Raw genomic sequence first — 8,835 nt, 5'->3', positions numbered from 1 at the left:
TTCCCTCATTCTCAGCTCACCAGGTGGAGAGCTTCTAAGTCACCTTAGACTCATCTTCCTTTACCTTCTAATTAAAAAAAACACAGCCCTGTTGTCATAGAGTCGATTTCAACTCATGGTGACCCTATGGGACAGAGTAGAACCGCTCATAGGGTTTCCAAAGCTGTAATCTTTACAGAAGCAGACTGCCACATCTTTCCCTCGTGGAACCACCGACATTTCAGTTAGCAGATGAGTGCTCAATCACTGTACCGCCAGGGATCCTTTTACCTCATAACAGACCTAATACACCAGTAGTCTTGTTGCTTCTTACGTCACACATTCTTAAATTCACCTTTTCCTCTATCCCTACCGCCAGTAGTCTAGTTCATCCTTCAAACCCCAAGCCCAATTATTGGAACACTCGATTCCAGCCTCTCTAATTTGCAATCTGTCCTGCATTCGAGGCTACCAGCTATTCTCCCTGAAACACCCATTTACCAAGTTGCTCCCTGCCGAGGACTCTAACGTGTTCACCAGTCCCAAAAAATCCAACTCCTCCACCTAGAATTCAAGGCTCACCTACTCATCCAAACTTAGTTCTCACCACTCACCAATGGGCAGCCACATTGAGGCGTGCTCCTTGTTGCCTCCTGCAAGACAGTTGAAGCCTTTTACAAACTAGTGGCTATTGTAATCTACTAATTTCACCTCCTCCAAGGAAACTTGCGGAGCACCAGAAAGATGGAAAATTCTCAATAAATCCTTGACACGTGACTAATCTTGGCTAAGGGTCTGCCATGGTATCAGCCAAAGAGTGCTTCTTTCTGAGACCCTTTGGTTCTGAACTCAATAATTTGTTTATTTAACTTAAGTCTGGGACCCTAGTAAAGGGCTGTTATACCTGGTGCCATGGAGTCGATTCCAACTCATAGCGACCCTATAGGACAGAGTAGAACTGCCCCATAGGGTTTCCAAGGCTGCAAAGCTTTACAAAAGCAGACTGCCACGTCTTTCTCCCGAGGAGCAGCTGGTGGGTTCGAACTTCCAACCCTTCAGTTAGCAGCCGAGAGCTTAGCCACTGCACCACCAGGGCTCCTTAAAGGGCTGGTAGCAGCTTCCAATAGTGTAAGTAGAACTTAATAAAGTGCTAACTAGTCTTGGATATTAAAAAAGATATTAGCCATGCCATAAAAGCAGACACACACGGGGGCAGCAGCTGGGGAAATTTCGGAGACCAAAAAGAGTGACTCAGAATCCTTCCTGGCTTGTGAGTTCTTCCAAGGGTGTTCTTTAAAGCCAACCCATTGCATGCCTTAGTTGGGAATCTGTTAAGTGCATTTCTGTTAAGCAAGGTAAACCACTGTTTGTCCATTCATTCATTCCTTCTCCTCAGGATCCTGCTAAGCCAACCTCTGTTACACAACATAAATCTGTGCTTGTCAAGAAACCTTCAAGCACCTTACGCAGCTAATAATTTTTAAAATATTTATGGGCCCCACAGAGGAGATTGATGTTAAGCTGCTTGACAAGGAACAATAAAGCATACAGGCCCAGAGAACGTTCTGTGGAAACAAATGTCGTCAAGAAATCAATACTTTTATAGCGTTTTTCATGGCAGACTTTCACACCTGCTCATTTCCCTAATTATCCCTGAGACTTTTACACTTGCAGAGAGAACTAAAATGGAATTGTTTTTTTGAAAGATTAGTAATTTGAAAAATTAGCTGCTATATAAAGAAAAATACATGCTCAGGCACAGTCATTTCTAAAAATATAGTCTTGAGAAGCATGCTCAGGAAGAGAGATACTAAGTTGTTATGGCAACTATGATTATAATTATGAAACGAGAGGGTTTTTCCCCGTTTATTACTACGTTGAGATGTAGTGGTTTAAATGGCAGTGTCCTTTGTAATGTCTTCATTCTCGTTATTATGTAATTACCCATTTCATATTTAATTTTTGACATGTTTATTCTTACTCTCATACCCTGTAGATTTGGCATCTTTTGATCTGTCTTATTCTTAGTTCTCAGGTCCAGCTTGCAGCTCAGTTCCTCTCTTCACTACTGCTTCTACTCGGTGATTTTATTTTCGATTCGACCTTTGGGGAAACTTCCTTTGGCTTGAGATACTCCATCGGCAAATAAGAGGATGCTGTTGTGAAAACTGTCAAGAAGCCCTGCCAACAGAGACTGGGGGAGACGTCTGAACTCAGTAGAGCCAAGCCTGCTAAGTTTCCCTGGAGACCCAGCATTTCCTGGCTACCTATTGTGTGCTGGAGAATTCACAGGTATTACCGAATTTGATCTTTGTGCTGATTTTTCCTCTCTCATCTCCACCACTCTCTGCCCTGCTCTGTGTCTTAGGGGCTGTCCCCTATGGGCTGAGCACCTTCAAGGGTTGGTCCTGATTAGAATCAGTGGATGGGCAGAGAGGTCTGGATAATTCTTTCCCTGACCCCCCAACTCCTCCCAGCCCCTCTTTTGGCCCCAAGGGTCCAGGTTGTGGCTACACCCCATTGTGCCCTTCAGCCCCCTCCTCAGCTCCAGCTCGGCAGCCTAAGGGTGATCATGAGTCCCAGCTGTCACTCGTATATGTGCCTCAGTATCCCCTGTTTGGCCCCCTAGTCCCACCTACTTCTCTGCTTCGTTGCATTTGCTTCAGTTCATCTGCGTGAGTCTTCTGCTTCCCGCCAGGACGCTGCTGGTACAGTCCTCCCTGTGAAACAGGCAGAAAGAGCTGCGCAGGGTGAGTGATCCCCCAGCTTACAGGTGAGGAAACCGGGAGTGCTGATGTCACTTGCCGAAGGGCATCCACTTAGCAAGTGATCATTCAGGAGTTAAACTTCCCACTCTCTGGCTCCAGAGTTTCTGCCTCCATCAGGCAAGTGATAATCTCAGGCCAAAGGGAATTCCAGCCTCTCATACTGCCCACTGATGCCTTGGGCAGAGTGCCAGATGAGGCAAAGATGGGCACTGAACAACAACAATATTGAGGAATAATTCACATAAAGTACAACTCACCAATTTTAAGTGAATGCTATGATGATTTCCCCCTTCTCCTCTCTCCACGTCCCCTGATAACTACCAATCTTCTTTTGCCTTGATGGTACTTGAAGACTAATAATGTGTATAAGAGAAAACATTAAAGATTATGACCCAATGAAAGAGAAAAGTTTAGCTGAGAATCATTTTTTTCTATTACTCTACTTGTGGCAATAGAAAATATTATATTAACTCAGATTTTCCCCAGGACACATATCACTGAAGCCATTTCTACAATGTTGCTACAAGTGTTTGAAAACTGAAGACTTTAGTTGATCGACTGAACTGTTTTTTTCTTTTCCAGTGAGCTGAATGAACCAATCAATTTGTATGCCACTAACTTCTAGACTCGGCCCAAATTAATTCTTTGGTAAAATGAATTAAACCATTTATTCTTTTCTAACTTTCTGATTACTTTTAGGAAGTGATAGACATAAAGAACAGATGCCAATGCAGTGCATTAAAGTCATTTTTGGTATCTCCTTTTGCCATCCAGGCACTGTGTTATATAAAGACACCTATGTAGTCAAAAAACAGTTATCTCCAGTTCTCAAGCTACAGTCACCTAATTAAAATCATGACGCTGACTTATACTTCAAAGATGGGTGCACAATGACCCAGCAACCCCGATTCTAGGCATACGGCCAAAAGAACTGAAAGCAAGAACTCGAACAGGAACCTGTATCAGTGTTCACTGCAGCACCATTGACAACAGCCAAAAGGGGGAAACCACCAAAACGTCCATCAGCAGATGAATGGATAAACAAAATGTGGGCCACACATATAATGAAACAGTATTCAGCAGTAAAGAGAAATGAAGTCCCCATACATGCTACGACATGGATGGACCCTGAAAACATACTGAGTAAAATAAGTTAGACACAAAAGGACAAATATTGTGCGATGCCCTTTATGTGAAATAGGCAAAAGTATAAAGAACACAGCTTAATCGTGGAAGGAAGGGGGAAGGGAAGGCCATTGCTTAGGGGCCCTGAGTTTGTGTTAATGGTGGTGGAATAATTTGGAAAAGGGTAGTGGTAAGTTTGCACAACGTGATGAACATAATCGTGTCACTGAATAGTACATGTAAAAATTATTGAGTTGGCAGAGGTTTTAGTTATTTGTATTTTTACCACAGTAAAAAAAAAAGTAGACACAGTAGTTTATTAAATTCCATTTAATCTTGTCTATTCTTAGGGGCACAGTCAGAAAGCATAAATTGAAAAAGCTCTGCCATCAGTCCTTCATGCATGGATTTCACCAAAGCCTGTCTCCAAGTTGTAAACCCGAGGCTGAAACCCACACACGCGTTTCAGGAGCTGAGGCAAACCCTGTTTTCCTTCCAGCCAAGCAGGTCCCCTGTCTGTGTGTAAATGAAGATAAATTGCCACACCGCCTTATAAAGTCTATGGCTAGGAACTTATTTCCATTTTTAAGGAGGACTTTCCTACGCGGCGCTGCTGGGTGGGCTCAGGGTCCAATATCTGGTATTTTGTATGCCAAGCCAAAATTGGCAACCACTGCAACAATTGGGACAAAATTCTTCAGTGTTTTTTAAATTGATACTTTCAAATTCCATTGGGTAAAATCAAAACCAGGAGGGGTCCTGCTGGGGATTTTTAAATTGATACTTTCAAATTCCATTGGGTAAAATCAAAACCAGGAGGGGTCCTGCTGGGGATGGACAGTGGGTGTACGTGCTGGTCACCCGGTGAAGCCAGCCTAGTGGGAGCCTGAGGGCTGCCCTTCCTGACTCCAGCCTCCACCAGCTGTGCAACCTTGAGCTGGGAGCTCAGTTTAAGCAGTTGCGGTCTGGTTGATTCGGACTCATGGCGACCCCATGTGGTCAGACTAGAACTGTGCTCCTGTGGTGAAATGAGTTCCTCTATGTAGCCTTTTACCTTGGTTCTTTGGAAATGCAGCTTGAGAGATTTTCCCCCTAAGCCCTGAGGAGTTACCTTTGCCCTAGTTTTCTACCCCAGAGGGTTTGTTACTTCTGTCCAGGTTGATTGACATTTCCTGGATAAGTCGGAAACAACTTACAGTTTTCTACTTTTTATCTAGTCATGGGCTGCAGCCTGCCCTGTGATTGGGACTCACCTTTTTTTTTTTTTTTTTTTGCAGGAGTTGGTCAATAGACCATGCAAAGAAGGTGAGTTGTAACCCAGCCACGCCTCCTATGCAAATACAGTGTCTGCGGCCTGCCAGGAGGGGATCGGTCACTTCCTGGCCCTGCTGAGAATGCCGTGCCTGCCAGGAGGGGATCGGTCACTTCCTGGCCCTGCTGAGAATGCCGTGCCTTGAAACTGATGCGGAGTTTGTATCTACATACAGCACCCTACGGAGGTTTTTCAGACAGAAAAAATCAAGAAGAGAAGCAGCAGGAGGAAGCAGAAGGGAAAAAGCAGAAGCAGAGAGAGGAGGCAAGACACCTCTTAAAAGAGCTGTAACACTGCTCAAGGGCTGTAAGACTGAATACAGTGAAGGGTCCAGAAGGGGCCCAGTGGTGGAGCTGGTGGCCACAGATAGCAGGACCAACAGAAGCCTGTCCTCGGGTCAGGAGGGGGCCTGAACGGTCAAGAGCTGCTGAGAGAGCTGTCTTGTACTGCAGATGGGAGGCTCCATCTCCGTGCTTCCTTATCCTGAGTCCTGAATTGTAGCCCGTTGATTCTGATGCCCGAGTTGCACCTTGTTCCTTAATAAACCTCTTAACCTAAATATGGTCTATGAGCTCTATGCGGCCATTGCAATGAATTATCGTGCCGTGGGAGGGAGAGCTGGTGTCAGAACGGGCAAAAAGGTCGGAGAGTGGAGGTGTGTCTGGTCTCCACCTCACAGGGATCAGCCTTGGGCTGGTCTTGATTCACATTGTCCCCCTGAAGTCAGACAGACACTGATACTGCTGCTGCTGCTGCTCCCACCACCACCCACCATTTCACATTTTACAGCTCCACAGGCTTTTCAATGGCTGACTTTTTGTCAGTGGATCTCCAGGCCTTTCTTCTGAGGCATCTCTGGGTGGACTCAAACCTCCAACCTTTTGTTTTTGTTTAGCTTAGCAGCTGAGCGTATTAACGTTTTGTACCAGGGATTCCAGACTGGCTTCCAAAATAAATAAAAGATTCAGTTTACACATCCGTAAAATGAGGGAATCCCATCCTGACCTCATAGAAAGTGTAGTGAGATGTTAATAGTATAATGCACAAAGCTGCTTCTAGTAAGCACTCAGTGAAGGTTAGCTGCTGAGGCCCTTACTCCTTTTATTATTATTAGCTTGTCGTGTGGGTGTAAGCTGAATACTCATACTGCCTCCTGAGAAAAGCTACCTCTGCACCATGCCATTTTATTCTCTCCTGTCACCCCATCTTTGCACACACTGTTCCCTGCCTGTCACTCGCTCCTGTAATGCTGTCTTTGCACACACCATGGCCCTACCTGTCACTCTCCTGTCATCCCGTCTTTGCACACACTGTGGCCCTGCTGTCACTCTCCTATCACCCTGTCTTTGCACACACTGTGCCCTGTCTGTCATTCTCCTGTCACCCCATCTTTGCACATACCGTGGCCCTGCGTGTCACTCTCCTGTCACCCTGTCTTTGCACACACTGTGCCCTGCGTGTCACTCTCCCGTCACCCCGTCTTTGCACACACTGTGCCCTGCCTGTCACTCTCCTGAAACCCTGTCTTAGCACACACCATGGCCCTGCCTGTCACTCTCCTGTCACCACATCTTTGCACACACTGTGGCCTTGCCTGTCACTCTCCTGTCACCCTGTCTTTGCACACACTGTTCCCTGCCTGTCTCTCTCCTGTCACCCTGTCTTTGTGCACACCTTGGCCCTGCCTGTCACTCTCCTGTCACCCCATCTTTGCACACTCCGTGGCCCTGCCTGTCATTCTCCTGTCACCTGTCTTTGCACACACTGTGGCCCTGCCTGTCACTCTCCTGTCACTCTGCCTTTGCACACACCATGGCCCTGCCTGTCACTCTGTCTTTGTGCATACTATGGCCCTGCCTGCGACACTCTGGTCATCCCATCCTTGCACACACTGTGCCCTGCCTGTCACTCACTCCTGTAAAGCTGTCTTTGCATACATCGTGGCCCTGCCTGTCACTCTCCTGTCACCCTGTCTTTGCACACACTGTGGCCCTGCCTGTCACTCTACTGTCACTCTGTCTTTGCACACACTGTGGCCCAGCCTGTCACTCTCCTGTCGCTCTGTCTTTGCACACACTGTGGCCTTGTCTGTCATTCTGTCTTTGCACATACTGTGGCCCTGCCTGTCACTCTCCTGTCACCCCATCTTTGCACACACTGTGCCCTGCCTGTCACTCTCCTGTCACCCCATCTTTGCACACACCGGGGCCCTGCCTGTCACTATCCTATCACCCCATCTTTGGACACACCGTGGCCCTGCCTGTGACTCTCCTGTCACCCCGTCTTTGCACACACTGTGTCCTGCCTGTCTCTCTCCTGTCACCCTGTCTTTGTGCACACCTTGGCCCTGCCTGTCACTCTCCTGTCACCCCATCTTTGCACACTCCGTGGCCCTGCCTGTCATTCTCCTGTCACCTGTCTTTGCACACACTGTGGCCTTGCCTGTCACTCTCCTGTCACTCCATCTTTGTACATACTGTGGCCCTTCCTGGAATGCATTCTGGCCTTTCCTCTCTCAGCAGACTCCTACCTGTACAGCAAGGTTCACCTCAAGCTCCTCTTGCTGTGGAAGACCTTGCCCTGGATTCCCACAGGGCTCTCCCAACTCTCAGGGTCCTCAGGATATTGTGGGGGTACCACGGGAGTGATGCCCCCACTGCCCGGTGAGCCCCTACATGCCTGCATGCAGATGGTGCTCAGTAAATGCAGCTGGAGGGATGCATGAGAAGACTTTCAGAAAGAGTCCAGAGGCTGATTCCTCCCTGTGTCCCCTCAGGGCTTGTCCCAGTGCGTTGCATACAGTAGGTGCTCAATAAATAGTCATGGACTGAGACTAACTTTCAAAGTCCCCATCAGTCTGGACTGCATTTTCCTCCAATACCCCCTCTTGGGCTCAGGCTCAGGGGCCTCCCTCGATGTGCCTGGGGTCCTCCCAGGCCAGGGCCACACCATCGGAGGAAGAAGACACAGCCGTTACCTTGAGACCCGGCAGGCTCTTCCGTCCCCCGTGATGGCGCACTAGGCGGGGGCAGCTTCACAATGTGCAGAGACCGTCTGCCGGCTGGCATGGCACCCCCAGTTCTCCGGTGGCTCTCATCCTCAAAGAGGAAAACTGGAGCCAAACCAAGTAATTTTTTAAACACCCAAGAGCTCCAAATTGAGGTTTGCCAGGCATAGCTAAAGGCTGACAAAAATGGGAGCTTTATGGGGAAGCTCCATCTCCTGCATCTCGCCTGTCAAGTCCTGCACATTTCATGAGTTTACCCCACCTCTTCTCATATAGGACTAATTCCACTCTTAGCTTGCTCTTGGGAAGAAAAAAAGAAACTTATAAGGTGAAACAAAAATTGCTGAACAATGAAAATCAAATGAAACCTTCCCAGTTACTAGTGACATAAATAAAATCCCTCTCATCTTCAGGTCTTGACTTAAATGCCACCTCTTCACAGAGCCCTTTCCAGAAAATTCTATCTCAAGTAGGACTTCCGTTCCTTCCCTCATTTCCTGGCCCTGCGTCCTGGTCTTGTTCTTCACAGCACCACCGCGCTCTGTAATCATTTTCTGACTGCTCTGATGCTTGTGTGTAAGAGACAGGCTGGTACCATGGCTTAAGAGAGTCAGACACCTGGGTTCAAAATCTGACTCTGTCGC

This window comes from Loxodonta africana, chromosome 16 (assembly GCF_030014295.1).
Source record: "Loxodonta africana isolate mLoxAfr1 chromosome 16, mLoxAfr1.hap2, whole genome shotgun sequence".
NCBI lineage: Eukaryota > Metazoa > Chordata > Mammalia > Proboscidea > Elephantidae > Loxodonta > Loxodonta africana.
This window is presented reverse-complemented; position numbering follows the sequence as displayed.